The sequence below is a fragment of the Hyla sarda genome, chromosome 7 (assembly GCF_029499605.1).
Source record: "Hyla sarda isolate aHylSar1 chromosome 7, aHylSar1.hap1, whole genome shotgun sequence".
NCBI lineage: Eukaryota > Metazoa > Chordata > Amphibia > Anura > Hylidae > Hyla > Hyla sarda.
In genome coordinates, this window is record NC_079195.1 from 177,525,095 (window position 1) to 177,540,656 (window position 15,562).

The 15,562-nt window shown below is 45.4% G+C and overlaps 1 protein-coding gene across 5 annotated transcripts in view; it reads left to right on the forward strand.

Moving 5' to 3' along the window:
* LOC130282771 (pulmonary surfactant-associated protein D-like) overlaps positions 1 to 15,562 on the forward strand; it is a 179,257-nt gene that overhangs the window by 56,210 nt on the left and 107,485 nt on the right. For 2 of the 5 annotated variants that reach the window (XM_056531445.1, XM_056531447.1), the window contains exon 1: positions 14,355 to 14,437. The exons of the other annotated variants lie outside the window; for them this stretch is intronic. The gene's annotated coding sequence lies outside the window, so the exon portion shown is untranslated. Of the gene's footprint in view, positions 1 to 14,354; positions 14,438 to 15,562 lie in introns of those variants that run through there. 5 annotated transcript variants of the gene reach the window in all.

Below are 15,562 nucleotides of genomic sequence, written 5' to 3' on the forward strand. Positions count from 1 at the left end.
TATACACTGATCACAAGAATCTCTCCTATCTCCAGTCTGCCCAACGACTGAACCCTCGCCAGGCCAGGTGGTCGTTGTTCTTTGCCCGTTTTAACTTTGAAATTCATTTTCGCCCTGCTGACAAGAACATTAGGGCCGATGCCCTCTCTCGTTCTTCTGATGCCTCTGAAGTAGAGGTCTCTCCGCAACACATCATTCCTCCTGACTGTCTGATCTCCACTTCTCCAGCCTCCATCAGGCAAACTCCTCCAGGGAAGACCTTCGTTTCTCCACGCCAGCGTCTCGGGATTCTCAAATGGGGACACTCCTCCCACCTCGCAGGCCATGCGGGCATCAAAAAATCCTTGCAACTCATCTCTCGTTTTTATTGGTGGCCGACTCTGGAGACTGATGTTGTTGATTTTGTGCGGGCCTGTACTGTCTGTGCCCGGGATAAGACTCCTCGCCAGAAGCCTGCTGGCCTCCTTCATCCTCTGCCTGTCCCCGAACAGCCTTGGTCACAGATTGGTATGGACTTTATTACGGACTTGCCCTCATCCCGTGGCAACACAGTTGTTTGGGTGGTCGTTGATCGATTTTCCAAGATGGCACATTTTATTCCTCTTCCTGGTCTTCCTTCAGCGCCTCAGTTGGCAAAGCAATTTTTTGTACACATTTTTCGCCTTCACGGTTTGCCCACGCATATCGTCTCGGATAGAGGCGTCCAATTCGTGTCTAAATTCTGGAGGGCCCTCTGTAAACAGCTCAAGATCAAATTAAACTTCTCTTCTTCTTATCATCCCCAATCCAATGGGCAAGTAGAAAGAATTAATCAGGTCCTGGGTGACTATTTACGGCATTTTGTTTCCTCCCGCCAGGATGACTGGGCAGATCTTCTACCATGGGCCGAATTCTCATACAACTTCAGAGTCTTCGAATCTTCTGCTAAGTCCCCATTTTTCGTGGTGTACGGCCGTCACTCTCTTCCCCCCCTCCCTACTCCCCTGCCCTCTGGTTTGCCCGCTGTGGATGAAGTGACTCGTGATCTTTCCACCATATGGAAAGAGACCCAAAATTCTCTTTTACAGGCTTCATCCCGGATGAAAAGATTTGCCGATAAGAAAAGAAGAACTCCCCCCATTTTTGCTCCCGGAGACAAGGTATGGCTCTCCGTTAAATATGTCCGCTTTCGTGTCCCCAGTTACAAACTGGGACCACGCTATCTTGGCCCTTTCAAAGTCTTGTGCCAGATTAACCCTGTCTCTTACAAACTCCTTCTTCCTCCTTCTCTTCGTATTCCCAATGCCTTCCACGTCTCTCTCCTTAAACCACTCGTCATTAACCGCTTCTCTCCCAAACTTGTTTCCCCCACTCCTGTTTCCGGTTCTTCTGATGTCTTCTCCGTAAAGGAGATTCTGGCCTCCAAGACTGTCAGAGGAAAAAAAAATTTTTGGGTGGATTGGGAAGGCTGTGGCCCAGAAGAGAGATCCTGGGAACCTGAGGACAACATCCTAGACAAAAGTCTTATCCTCAGGTTCCCAGGCTCCAAGAAGAGGGGGAGACCCAAGGGGGGGGGGTACTGTTACGCCGAGCGCTCCGGGTCCCCGCTCCTCCCTGGAGCGCTCGCAGCATCCTCGCATTCGCAGCGCCCCGGTCAGACCTGCTGACCGGGTGCGCTGCAATATCTCTCTCAGCCGGGATGCGATTCGCGATGCGGGAGGCGCCCGCTCGCGATGCGCATCCCGGCTCCCGTACCTGACTCGTTCCCCGTCTGTCTTGTCCCGGCGCGCGTGGCCCCGCTCCTTAGGGCACGCGCGCGCCGGGTCTCTGCAATTTAAAGGGCCACTGCGCCATTGATTGGCGCAGCAGGCTTAATCAGTGTCTTCCCCTGCACTCCCTCGCCGGATCTTGTTGCCATTGTGCCAGTGAAAGCGTTTCCTTGTGTGTTCCTAGCCTGTGTTCCAGACCTCCTGCCGTTGCCCCTGACTACGATCCTTGCTGCCTGCCCTGACCTTCTGCTACGTCCGACCTTGCTCTTGTCTACTCCCTTGTACCGCGCCTATCTTCAGCAGTCAGAGAGGTTGAGCCGTTGCTGGTGGATATGACCTGGTTGCTACCGCCGCTGCAAGACCATCCCGCTTTGCGGCGGGCTCTGGTGAATACCAGTAGCAACTTAGAACCGGTCCACCAACACGGTCCACACCAATCCCTCTCTGGCACAGAGGATCCACCTCCAGCCAGTCGAATCATGACACGTTGGTTGTCATCAGCGTAGAGGTGGTACTGGAAACCAAATCTACTGATTGTTTTCCCAATGGGGGATGTGTAGAGTGAAAAGAGTAGAGGACCCAGGACCGATCCCTGGGGAACCCCGACAGCAAGGGGAAGAGGAGAAGAAGTAGAGCCAGAAAACGAAAGGCTAAAGAAGCGGCCAGAGAGATAGGAGGAAAACCAGGTGAGAGCAGAGTCCTTGAGACCGATGGAGCGGAGACTATTGAGGAGGAGTTGGTGATCCACAGTGTCAAAAGCCGCAGACAGGTCCAAGAGAATCAGTAAAGAGAAATTGTCATTTGATTTGGCCGTCAGAAGATCGTTAGTGACTTTGGTTAGGGCCGTTTCTGTGGAGTGAAGGGAGCGGAAACTAGACTGTAAGGGGTCAAGGAGAGAGTTCTCGGAGAGATAGCGGATAAGGCGGGAGTAGACCAAGCGTTCCAGGAGTTTGGAAATAAAGGGGAGATTTGAGACGGGTCGATAGTTGGCTGCGCAGGACGGGTCCAGAGATGTTTTTTTTTCAATAGTGGGGTTATGATAGAGTGTTTGAAGGAGGAGGGAAAGACCCCAGAAGAGAGGGAGAGGTTAAAGATTTTAGTTAGGTGACAGCTGATAGCTGGAGAGAGAGACTGGATGAGGTGTGAAGGCATGGGGTCACTAGAGCAGGTAGTGGGGCGGGCGGAGGAGAGGAGCCTGGAAACCTCATCCTCCGTTACAGGCTCAAAAACTGAGAGTGATGAAAAGGAGACGTGGCTGGGAATTGGATCAGAACTTTTATGGGACTGGGAGAGGATTTCATGACGAATGTCATCGATTTTAGTTTTGAAGTATTTGGCCAGGTCTTCAGCACAGAGATCAGTGATTGGGGTCTGTACTTTAGGCCGAAGGAGAGAGTTGAACGTGTCAAAAAGGTGTTTTGGGTTGTTAGACAGAGAGGAGATGAGGGAGGTAAAACATGTTTGTTTGGCGAGATGAAGAGTGGAGTAATAGGATTTAAGCATGAATTTATAGTGCAGATAGTCTGAAGAAGTCTTAGTTTTCCTCCACAGACGTTCAGCACACCTAGAGCATCGCCTGAGAAAGCGGGTTGTTAGCATGTGCCAGGGTTGCTGCCGTCTGTGTCGGGAGGTTAGTGTTTTAGAGGGTGCCATTTGATCCAGGGTAGACTTTAGGGTGTCATGGTAATGTTTGGCTGCTAGATTAGGGCAGGAGTGAGAAGAGATTGGTGATAGTGAAGATTGTAGAATGTCTATAAATTGACTAGTGTTTATGGCACGCAGGTTTCTGTAAGTGTACAAGGTTGGAGTGTCTGGAAGAGGATAGGAGTTACTGATAGAGGAAGAGAGAAGGTTGTGGTCAGAGAGCTCAAAAGGAGAATTAGTGAATTTAGAGACAGAGCAAAGTCTAAAGAAGATCAAGTCCAGTGTATTCCCATCCTTGTGTGTGGGAGAGTCAGTAAGCTGTGAAAGGGCAAAGGAGGAGGTTAGAGACAGAAGAGGAGATTGGGGTATCAATGGGGATATTAAAATCACCCATGATGAGTGTAGGTGTTTCTGAGGAAAGAAAGTGAGGGAGCCAGGTGGCAAAATGATCCAGGAACATTTGGGGAGAACCAGGAGGACGATAGATGACCGCCACTCTGAGAGACAATGGGCGGAAGAGCCTGAGGGTGTGGACCTCAAAAGAGGGAAATGTGAGTGAGGGTAATGGGGGGATGACTTGAAAATTGCATTGTGGGGCTAGAAGCACCCCAACTCCTCCACCATGCCTGGTGTCAGATCTAGGGGTATGGGAAAAGTGAAGGTCACCATAAGATAAAGCAGCGAGAGAAGCAGTGTCAGAATATAGTTGTAGGCCCCCTGTGCCCTTATATATAGTTGTAGGCCCCCTGTGCCCCCATATATAGTTGTAGGCTTCTCTTCCCCCCTATATAGTTGCAGGCCCCTCTGTGTCCCTGTATATAGTTGCAGGCCCCTCTGTGTCCCTGTATATAGTTGCAGGCCCCTCTGTATCCCTGTATATAGTTGTAGGCCCCCTGTGCCCCCATATATAGTTGTAAGCCCCTCTGTGTCCCCACAGATATACTGCCTCCAGCTATATATACAGTATGTCTGTGTACTGCCATGCTTCGGTGCTCTGACCACTGCTCCTACAGTAGGTCCCTGGACCAGAAGAGCAGTGGTCTGAACACTGAAGGTGGCATGTTGGATAATTCCCTTCCTGGCCAGCTCGCTGCTATGCGTCGGGAAGTTCGAAGGTTTGCAGGATCCCTCTCAGTGAAGTGAGAAAAGGAAAATCACATGTATAATCCCCTCTCACATGTATATAATCCCCCATCACATGTATATAATCCCCTCCTCACATGTATAATCCCCTCCTCACATGTATATAATCTCCCCCTCACATGTATATAATCCCCCCTCACATGTATATAATCCCCCCTCACATGTATATAATCCCCCCTCACATGTATATAATCCCCTCCTCACATGTATATAATCCCCCCCCCTCACATGTATATAATCCCCCCTCACTTCTATGATGAATGATGATGGGATAGGAGAGATAAATGCTGTCGGAAGAGGAGAAGATAATATAGAAAATCATACCGGTAAGAAGATAACAGGAGCTGGCTGCAGGCTGTACACCAACACAGGAAGCAGCACATCCCCCTCTGCTCCACTCCTCTCTATCAGTATGAAGTGAACACGTCTATTCTCCCAGGCAGCCTCTGCGTTGCTCTTAAAGGGCCGGAGCGGTTCCCTGAATGAATGAACAATCGCCAGTATGTGCAGCAGTGGCGCCCAGCACGCTTCTGGAGAGTGACAGCATGTGCGTGAATGCCCCCAGCTGTCAGAGGGTGATATTCACTCACTGACACGCAATAAAAAAAAAAAAAAGGTCAGGGATGGCCGGGCCCCCCTGAGGCTCGGGGCCCCTTACAGGTGTATGGGTTGTACCCCCCTGATGGCGGCCCTGTTTTTAACCCCTTAAGGACACGGGGTTTTTCCGTTTTTGCATTTTCATTTTTTCCTCCTTACCTTTAAAAAATCATAACTCTTTCAATTTTTCACCTAAAAATCCAGCTTATTTTTTGCGCCACTAATACTAATTTGTAATGACGTCAGTCATTTTACCCAAAAATCTATGGCGAAATGGAAAAAATAATCAATGTGAGACAAAATTGAAAAAAATACGCCATTTTGTAATTTTTGGGAGCTTCCGTTTCTACACAGTACATTTTTCGGTAAAAATTACACCTTCTCTTTATTCTGTAGGTCCATACGGTTAAAATGATACCCTACTTATGTAGGTTTGATTTTGTGGTACTTCTTGAAAAAATCAAAGCTACATGCAGGAAAATTTATACGTTTAAAATTGTCATCTTCTGACCCCTATAACTTTTTTATTTTTCCGCGTATGGGGCGGTATGAGGGCTCATTGTTTGCGCCGTGATCTGAAGTTTTTATAGGTACCATAGGTACCATTTGCATTAATAGGACTTATTGATCTCTTTTTATTTATTTTTTGCTGATATTTTTTTACGCGTGCGCCATTGACCGTGCGGTCAATAATTCGGACATTTCCGCACACGAGGATACCACATATGTAAATTTTTATCTTTATTTACACAGTTTTTTTTTTTTTTTTATGGGAAAAGGGGGTGATTCAAACTTTTAATAGGGGAGGGGTTAAATGATCTTTATTCACTTTTTTTTTTTTTCACTTTTTTTTGCAGTGTTATAGCTCCCATAGGGACCTATAACACTGCACACACTGATCTATTACATTGATCAATGGTTTCTCATAGGAAACCAGTGAGCGATGATTCTGCCGCTTGACTGCTCATGCCTGGATCTCAGGCACTGAGCAGTCATTCGGCGATCGGACAGCGAGGAGGTAGGTAGGGTTCCTCCTGCTGTCCTGTAAGCTGTTCGGGATGCCGAGATTTTGCCGCGGCTATCCCGAAAAGCTCTCTGAGCTAACCGGCATGGTTTCACTTTCATTTTAGACGCGGTGTTCAACTTTGAACGCTGTGTCTAAAGGGTTAATAGCTCGTGGCACTGCGATCAATGCCGCTCGCTATTAGCCACGGGTCCCGGCCGTTGTTAGAGGCCGGGCCCGACCCGCGTTATAGATCGGGACCGGACTCAGGACGTACAGGTATGCCCTGGGTCCTTAACAGGTTAAATTCTCGGCACATGTATTCTTTTGGGTCATCACATTATCATTAAAGGGGTTATCCAGGGGATTTTCTTCTAAACTGGACGGTTTCCGAGACACGTGTTGCGCCATACATTCTATGGTAAAGTGAGTGATGACATTATAACGGACAACTGGTCGCGCAAAAAACAAGCCCTCATACTAGTCTGTGGATAAAAATATAAAAGAGTTATGATTTTTTGAAGGCGAGGAGTCTCGAGGCCACCCCCTCGTGACTTCACACCCGCCCCTCGTGACGTCACACCCGCCCCCTCGTGACGTCACACCCGCCCCCTCAACGAAAGTCTATGGGAAGGGGGCACGACCACTGTCACGCCCCCTTCCCATAGACTTTTGTTGAGGGGGCGGGCGTGGCGTCATGAGGGGGCGGGCGTGATGTCACAAAGGGGCGGCCTCGAACACGGAAGCCCGCACACAGCGTTCAGAGTACTAAACTTCCGGATGCTGCGAGCGGAGCTCCGGAAGGTGGGGCAGCAGAGAACATCTTTAATGGGCTGATTCCTTAAAGGGGTACTCCGGTGAAAACCTTTTTTCTTTTAAATCAACTGGTGGCGGAAAGTTAAACATATTTGTAAATGACTTCTATTAAAAAATCTTAATCCTTCAAGTACTTAAAGTTCTTTTTGGAACACTGATGAAATCACGAACACATAGCAGATGCATAGCAGATGTATGCTAAGGGCAGCATGGTGGCTTAGTGATTAGCACTGCTGCCTTGCAGTGCTGGGGACTCTGGTTCAAATCCCACTAAGGACAACAATAAATAAAGCGTTATTATTATTATAATAACGTCAGCAGAGAGAACTGTGGTCGTGATGTCATCAGAGAGCATTCCAAAAAGAAAATAATTTACTCTGTAGTATTCAGCAGCTAATAAGTACAGTAAGGATAAAGATTTTTTTAACCCCTTAAGGACACAGGGCGTATCCATATGCCCCCGTTTCCAAGGCCTTAAGGACACAGCTGTAGATATCAGCCTTAGAAATCCTGATATCTACAGTAGTCTAAGGCTGGATACGCCCTGCGCATTTCCGGCCCCCGCCGCTAGCCGGAGGGGAGCCAGTGCCGGATGCCTTCTGAAATCGTTCAGCAGGCATCCCGGCATATCGCCCAGGGGGGGTCATGATGAACAATTCAGCCCAGCGATCTGCGGCGGATTCTGGGTCAATCGGGTCTCCAGTGACCCGGTGACCGAGAATTACTGGCTGATCGGGGCCGTCAGAGCAGGGCCAGCAGGGGTGAGCCATAGCCAGCAGGGGTGAGGTGGCACTGGTGGGAGCTGTAGTTATGCAACAGCAGGAGGCAGACCACCACAACTCCCAGCATTCCCTTATGGGCATGCTGGGACTTATAGTTTTGCAACAGCTGGAGGCACATTTTTTCTATGGAAAAGTGTACCTTCAGCTGTTGTAAAACTACAACTCCCAGCTTGCACAAACAGCTAAAGTGCATGCTTGGAGTTGTAGTGGTGCATCTGCTGGTTGCATAACTACAACTCCCAGCATGCACGTTGGCTGTCGGTGACTGCTGAAAGTTGTAGTTTTGCAAAAGCTGGCACACTGGTTGTGAAACACTGAGTTAAGTAGCAAACCAGTGTGTCTCCAGCTGTTGCATAAATACAATCTCCAGCCAAAGTAGTATGCCTCCAGCTGTTGCATAACTACAAGTCCTAGCATGCCCTTCTGCTGTCTGTACATGCTGGGGGTTGTAGCATTTGCAACAGTTGAAGGCATACTACTTTACCAAACCAACCAGTGCGCCTCCAGCTGTTGCAAAACTACAACTCCCAGCATGCACTGATAGACCGTACATGCTGGGAGTTGTAGTTTTGCAACAGCTGGAGGTATCCCCCCCCCCCCAATGTGAACGTACAGGGTACACTCACATGGGCGGAGGTTTACAGTAAGTGTCCGGCTGCAAGTTTGAGCTGTGGCAAATTTTCTGCCGCAGCTCAAACTGCCAGCGAGAAACTGTGAACCCCTGCCCATGCGACTGTACCCTAAAAACACTACACTTACACAAAATAATATAAAAAGTAAAAAACACTACATATACACATACCCCTACACAGCCCCCCCCTCCCCTCCCCAATAAAAATGAAAAATGTCTGGTACGGCGCTGTTTCCAAAACGGAGCCTCCAGCTGTTGCAAAACAACTACTCCCACTGACTGTCCAGGCATGCTGGGAGTTTTACAACAGCTGGAGGCACCCTGTTTGGGAATCACTGGCGTAGAATACCCCTATGTCCACCCCTATGCAAATCCCTAATCTAGGCCTCAAATGCGCATGGCGCTCTCACTTTGGAGCCCTGTCGTATTTCAAGGCAACAGTTAAGGGTCACATATGGGGTATCGCCGTACTCGGGAGAAATTGTGTTACAAATTTTAGGGGGTATTTTCTGCTATTACCCTTTTTAAAAATGTAAAATTTTTGGGAAACCAAGCATTTTAGGTAAAAAAAAATTTTTTTTATTTACATATGCAAAAGTCGTTAATCACCTGTGCGGTATTAAGGTTCACATTACCCCTTGTTACGTTCCCCGAGGGGTCTAGTTTCCAAAATGGTATGCCATGTGTGTTTTTTTTTTTTTGCTGTTCTGGCACCATAGGGACTTCCTAAATGCGGCATGCCCCCAGAGCAAAATTTGCTTTCAAAAATCCAAATGTGACTCCTTCTCTTCTGAGACCTGTAGTGCACCAGCAGAGCACTTTTCACCCCCATATGGGGTGTTTTCTGAATCGGGAGAAATTGGGCTTCAAATTGTGGGGGGTATTTTCTGCTATTACCCTTTTTAAAAATGTAACATTTTTGGGAAACCAAGCATTTTAGGTAAAATTTTTTTTTTTTTTACATGTACAAAAGTCGTGAATCACCTGTGGGGTATTAATGTTCACTTTACCCCTTGTTATGTTCTCCGAGGGGTCTAGTTTCCAGAATGGTATGCCATGTGTTTTTTTTTTTTTTTTTTTGCTGTTCTGGCACCATAGGGACTTCCTAAAGGTGACATGCCCCCCAAAAACCTTATGTCGCTCCTTCCCTTCTGAGCCCTCTACTGCGCCAGCCGAACACTTTACATAGATATAAGAAGTATGTCCTTACTCGAGAGAAATTGGGTTTCAAAAACAAAAACAAGTAACAATTTTCTGCTTTTTACCCCTTGCAAAAATTCAAAAATTGGGTCTACAAGAACATGCGAGGGTAAAAAATGAAGATTTTGAATCCTCTCCTTCACTTTGCTGATATTCCTGTTAAAACACTTACTGAATGTCACTTTGGGGGGTGCAGTTTTTATAATGGGGTCATTTGTGGGGTATTTCTAATATGAAGACCCTTCAAATCCACTTCAAAACTGAACTGGTCACTGAAAAATAGTGAGTTTGAAAATTTTGTGAAAAATGTCAAAATTGCTGCTGAACTTTGAAACCCTCTGGTGTTTTCCAAAAGTAAAAACTCATAAATGTTATGATGCCAACATAAAGTAGATATATTGTGTATGTGAACCAAACATTTTTTATTTTGAATATCCATTTTCCTTACAAGCAGAGAGCTTCAAAGTTAGAAAAATGCCAAATTTTCATTTTTTTTATCAAATTTGGGGATTTTTCACCAAGAAAGGATGCAAGTTACTACAAAATTTTACCACTATGTTAAAGTAGAATATGTCACGAAAAAACAATCTCGGAATCAGAATGATAAGTAAAAGCATTCCAGAGTTATTAATGTTTAAAGTGACAGATGTGCAAAAAGTGCTCTGGTCCTTAAGGTGAAAAAGGGCTCAGTCCTTAAGGGGTTAATAGAAGTAATTTACAAATATGTTTAACTTTCTGCCGCCAGTTGATTTAAAAGAAAAAAGGTTTTCACCGGAGTACCCCTTTAAGGGTTTAAAGGGGCTATCTTGCAAAAATTACAAACAATTTTAACCCCTTGGGGGACCAAGCCCATTTTGACCCTAAGGACCAGAGTATTTTTTTTTTGCACATCTGACCACTGTCACTTTAAGCATTTATAACTCTGGGATGCTTGTACTTATGAATTTGATTCTGAGATTGTTTTTTTTTGTGACATATTCTACTTTATGTTAGCGGTAAATTTCCATTGATACTTGCATAATTTCTTGGTGAAAATGTCATGAAAATTTAGCATTTTTTATAACTTTGAAGCTCTCTGCTTGCAAGGAAAATAGACATAACAAATAAATCATATATTGAATCACATATACAATATGTCAACTTTATGTTGACATCATAAAGTTGACGTGTTTTTACTTTTTGAAGATATCAGAGGGCTTCATAGTTTAGCAGCAATTTTCCAAGTAAATTTCAAAATCTGAATTTTTCAGGGTCCAGTTCAGTTTTGAAGTGAATTTGAGGGTCGTTTTGTTAGAAATACCCCATAATAGACCCCCATTAAGAAAACTGCACCCCTCAACTTATTCAAAATGACGTTCAGAAAGTTTGTTAACCCTTTAGGTGTTTTACAGGAATAGCAGCAAAGTGGAGGCAAAAATTCAAAATCTTCATTTTTTACACTAACATGTTCTTGTAGACCCATATTTTTTATTTTTACAAGGGGTATAAGGAGAAAAAGCCCCCCAAAATTTGTAACCCAAATTCTCTCGAGTAAGGAAATACCTCATATGTGGATGTAAAGTGCTCTGTGGGTGCACTAGAGGGCTCAGAAGCGAAGGAGCCACAATGGTATTTTGGAGAGCGAATTTTGCTGAAATGGTTTTTGAGGGGCATGTCACATTTAGGAAGCCTTCTATGCAGGGCCAGCATTAGGGCGGGCAAACCAGGCAATTGCATAGGGCCCCCATCCCCCAGGGGGGCCCCTGCCAGCTGCTCAGTAGGGGGGGGCAACTATTTTAAAGTGGCCGCAGCATTGGCTTCTTGTTAAAGATTAGCAGCCCGGCCGCGGCCACTTTAAAACAGTGACCAACTCTGGGCCCCGTGCCCGCAGAAGGCCCCCATCACATTCGGGACATCCCTGTTTCCCGAAAAATCTTTTCAGGACACAAGGATGCCCCGTTTACCTCACAGCGGCCCTGCGTTAACTTTATAAACGCTGGGGCCGCTGGGAGGAAGCGCACGCATAGGCCATAGCAGTAGATAGTGACCCTGGAGCGGTGGTCGGAATACTCAGGTGGGTCAGTAAACAGGCATACAGCCTCCAGCCATACACTGTATATAGAAACAAGGAAGTAAGCGCTCCATAGAATAATATTGTTGAGCCCAGGGAGCCAATTGTATATAAATTAAAACTGCTCACCCTAGATGGTTGTGTAGGCACATACACAACAATGGGACAAATATGTAAAGGAAGATGGTCGTCTGCTGCCCTCAGGAGGATATGTAGTTGTGGATATAGGGCTTCAAAGGATCCCGGCTCACGGCGCTGATCGACCAAGCAGGAGCATATGCTTAAAAGAGGATTTATTGACCAGAATGCAACGCGTTTCGCTGCACATGCGCAGCTTCCTCGGGCATCTCAGGCATGATGCCTGAGGAATCTGCGCATGCGCAGCGAAACGCGTTGCATTCTAGTCAATAAATCCTCTTTTAAGCATACACTGTATATGGCTGAAGGCTGTATGTCTGTGGGGGAACATACTGCACCTAATGTGGGGAAATATACTGCACCTAATGTGGGGGAACTACACTGCACCTAATGTGGGGGAACTACTGTATACTGCACCTAATGTGGAGAATTATACTGCACCTAATATGGGGTAACTACTGTATACTGCACCTAATGTGGGGAATTATACTGCACCTAATGTGGGGGAACTACTGTATACTGCACCTAATGTGGGGGAACTACTGTATACTGCAACTAATGTGGGGGAACTACTGTATACTGCACCTAATGTGGGGGAACTACTGTATACTGCACCTAATGTGGGGGACTACTGTATACTGCACCTAATGTGGGGGACTACTTTATACTGCACCTAATGTGGGGGAACTACTGTATACTGTACAAAATGTGGGGGAACTACTGTATACTGCACCTAATGTGGGGGAACTACTGTATACTGCACATAATGTGGGGGAACTACTGTATACTGCACCTAATGTGGGGGAACTACTGTGTACTGCACCTAAATTGGGGGAACTACTGTATACTGCACCTAATGTGGGGGAACTACTGTATACTGCACCTAATGTGGGGGAACTACTGTATACTGCACCTAATGTGGGGGAACTACTGTATACTGCACCTAATGTGGGGTACTACTGTATACTGCACCTAATGTGTGGAACTACTGTATACTGCACCTAATGTGGGGGACTAAACTGCACCTAATGTGGGGAAATATACGGCACTTAATGTGGGGAACTATACTGCACCTAATGTGGGGGAACTATACTGCACCTAATGTGGGAGAACTATACTACACCTAATGTGGAGAGCTATACTGCACCTAATGTGGGGGACTACTGTATACTGCACCTAATGTGGGAAACTATACTGCACCTAATGTGGGGGACTATATTGCACCTAATATGCGTGGACTATACTGCACCTAATGTGGGGAACTATACTGCACCTAATGTGGGGGAACTATACTGCACCTAATATGGGGGGACTATACTGCACCTAATGTGGGGGGACTATACTGCACCTAATGTGGGGGAACTATACTGCCAACCTAATGTGGGGGAGCTACACTCTTTACCTAATGTGGGGGGAACTATACAAAAATATAAAATTGTACTATTCTGATCCCTATAACTATTATTTTTCTGTATATAGGGATGTATGAGGGTCATTTTTTGCGCTGTGATTTGTAGTTTTTATCGGTACCATTTTTGTTTTGATGGGACTTTTCAATTGCTTTTTAGATATTTTTTTATAGTATTTGAAGTGACCAAAAATTTTCAAAGCTGGTTAGTGCACTATTACGACTTTTGGGGCCCCACTTTAGATTTTGCCTAGGGCCATGCTAAGCCTAAAACCGGCTCTGCCTCTATGGTGCCAGAACAGCGATAAACACCCCACATGGTATAATAGTTGGGAAACCACACCCCTCAAGGAACGTAACAAGTGGTACAGTGATCCTTAACACCCCACAAGTGTTTGACGAATTTTCAATAAAGTTGGACGTGAAAATGGAAAATGTTATTTCTTTCACTAAAAAGCTTATGTTACCCCAAATTTTTCATTTTCACAAGGGGTAATAGGTGAAAATGTCCCCCAAAATTTTAAAGTGAACTAAGTGCTCAGCCTATCACGCACCTGGTGGTATCTCACGTGGTCAGGTGACGTGGTAGGTAGAGGAGTGTGCTAAAAGCAAAGGTGATACTAGAAGCATGCTGAGAGCTCCGTCCTGTCATTTAACCCTATGTTGCCTGTGGCATTGGATTTGATAATCCATAGTGTATCTGCCCGTAATAATTTCAAATTCATTCGTTCATATTTATTACATGACACTCTTTCTATGCCTACAAAGCGTAAGACATCTGGGTTGTTATTGTGGGCTTCTTTTACACAGGCTTGCAGGCGAGACGCTCCTGGCTTTCCGGCGCGTATGGTATAAAAATGTTCCCTAATACGCATCTGGAGCTGGCGTTTCATCTGCCCAATATAAAAGAAGCCACACGGACATATTATTGCATAAACGACATTCTTAGTGCGACAGGTAATAAGGTCTTGAATTGTGTTGAAGACTGATCCTAGCCTAACATGTTTGGTTTCCCAGCAATAGCTACACTGATTACAGTTTTTACATTGGTAGTTGCCTTTGGGTGTAATGTCACTAAGCCATGTCTCTTTTTGTTTCAGTTTAATGCTGCTCTTATTTTTCCTTTTTAATTTGTCGCCTATGGTAACGTTTTTCCTATATGTGATGCAAGGTTTAGTTTCTGCTCTTATTTTCAGATCCTCGTCGGCTTCTATCAGGAACCAATTCCTGCGAATCACTCGCTCTATTACAGGGTTCATAGGAGTATTCTGAAATACGTAGGTGAATCTCTCTTTAGGAATTTCTGTGTTATGAGATGGATTTTTATCTTTTAGTAAGTCGTACCTGTTTAGATTTTCTGTTTGTTTCTACAGTGCTTAATTATTGTTACAAAATCTATCATACTTTCAGAAGTGTTTGCACACATAAGAGACTCCTTCACTGCCTGTATACCCGCATCGTGGGGGTTACGGGTATACAGGCTAGTGACGTCTATCGAACATAGACTGCCCTCCTCCTCAACATATACTTCATTCAAGATTTGGAGAAGATGCTTAGTGTCCTTAACATGTGACAATATAGTTGTTTGAAGCGGGCTGAGTGCCCAATCTAGGTATTGAGATAAAAATTCGGTCGCTGAGCCGATCCCTGCCACAATTGGCCTGCCTGGGGTCGGCTCAGCGACTTATGGACTTTGGGTAAATGGTACCACCGTGCTGGTTTTGCTATATCAGGTAGTAATTTCTCTGATATAACTTTTTTAGCAACATATTTATGTAAGAGTGACTTTAAATTATTCAAGATTTTTTGGGTACACTAGATCTGTGGGTGCATTAGAGGGCTCAAAAGGGCAGGAACGACATTGGGCTTTTGGAAAGCGAATTTTGCTGAAATGGTTTTTGCGGGGCATGTCTCCTCATGACTCATGTCTAGTACTTGGGAGAAATTGTGTTACAAATTTTGGGGGTCTTTTTTTCCGTTTATCTCTTATGAAAAATGAAAAGTATGGGGCAACACCAGCATGTTAGTGTAAAAAATATAATTTTTTTTTACACTAACTTGCTGGTGTAGACCCCAACTTTACCTTTTCATATGGGGTAAAAATAGAAAAAAACACTTTAAAAAAAATTTGTAGCATAATTTCTCCAGAGTATGGAGATACCCCATATGTGGCCCTAAACTGTTGCCTTGAAATACGACAGGGCATTTGAGGCCAAATTAGGGATCTTCATAGGGGTGTACCCAGATGCAGAGTTGGGCATGATGAGAGTTGTAGTTTTGCAACATCTGGAAGGACAGTGGTCTCCAAACTGTGGCCCTCCAGATGTTGCAAAACTACCACTCCCAGCATGCCCAGGCAGCTCCGATCATCCCTATTTTCCGGGCTATCGGGTCACAGAGAC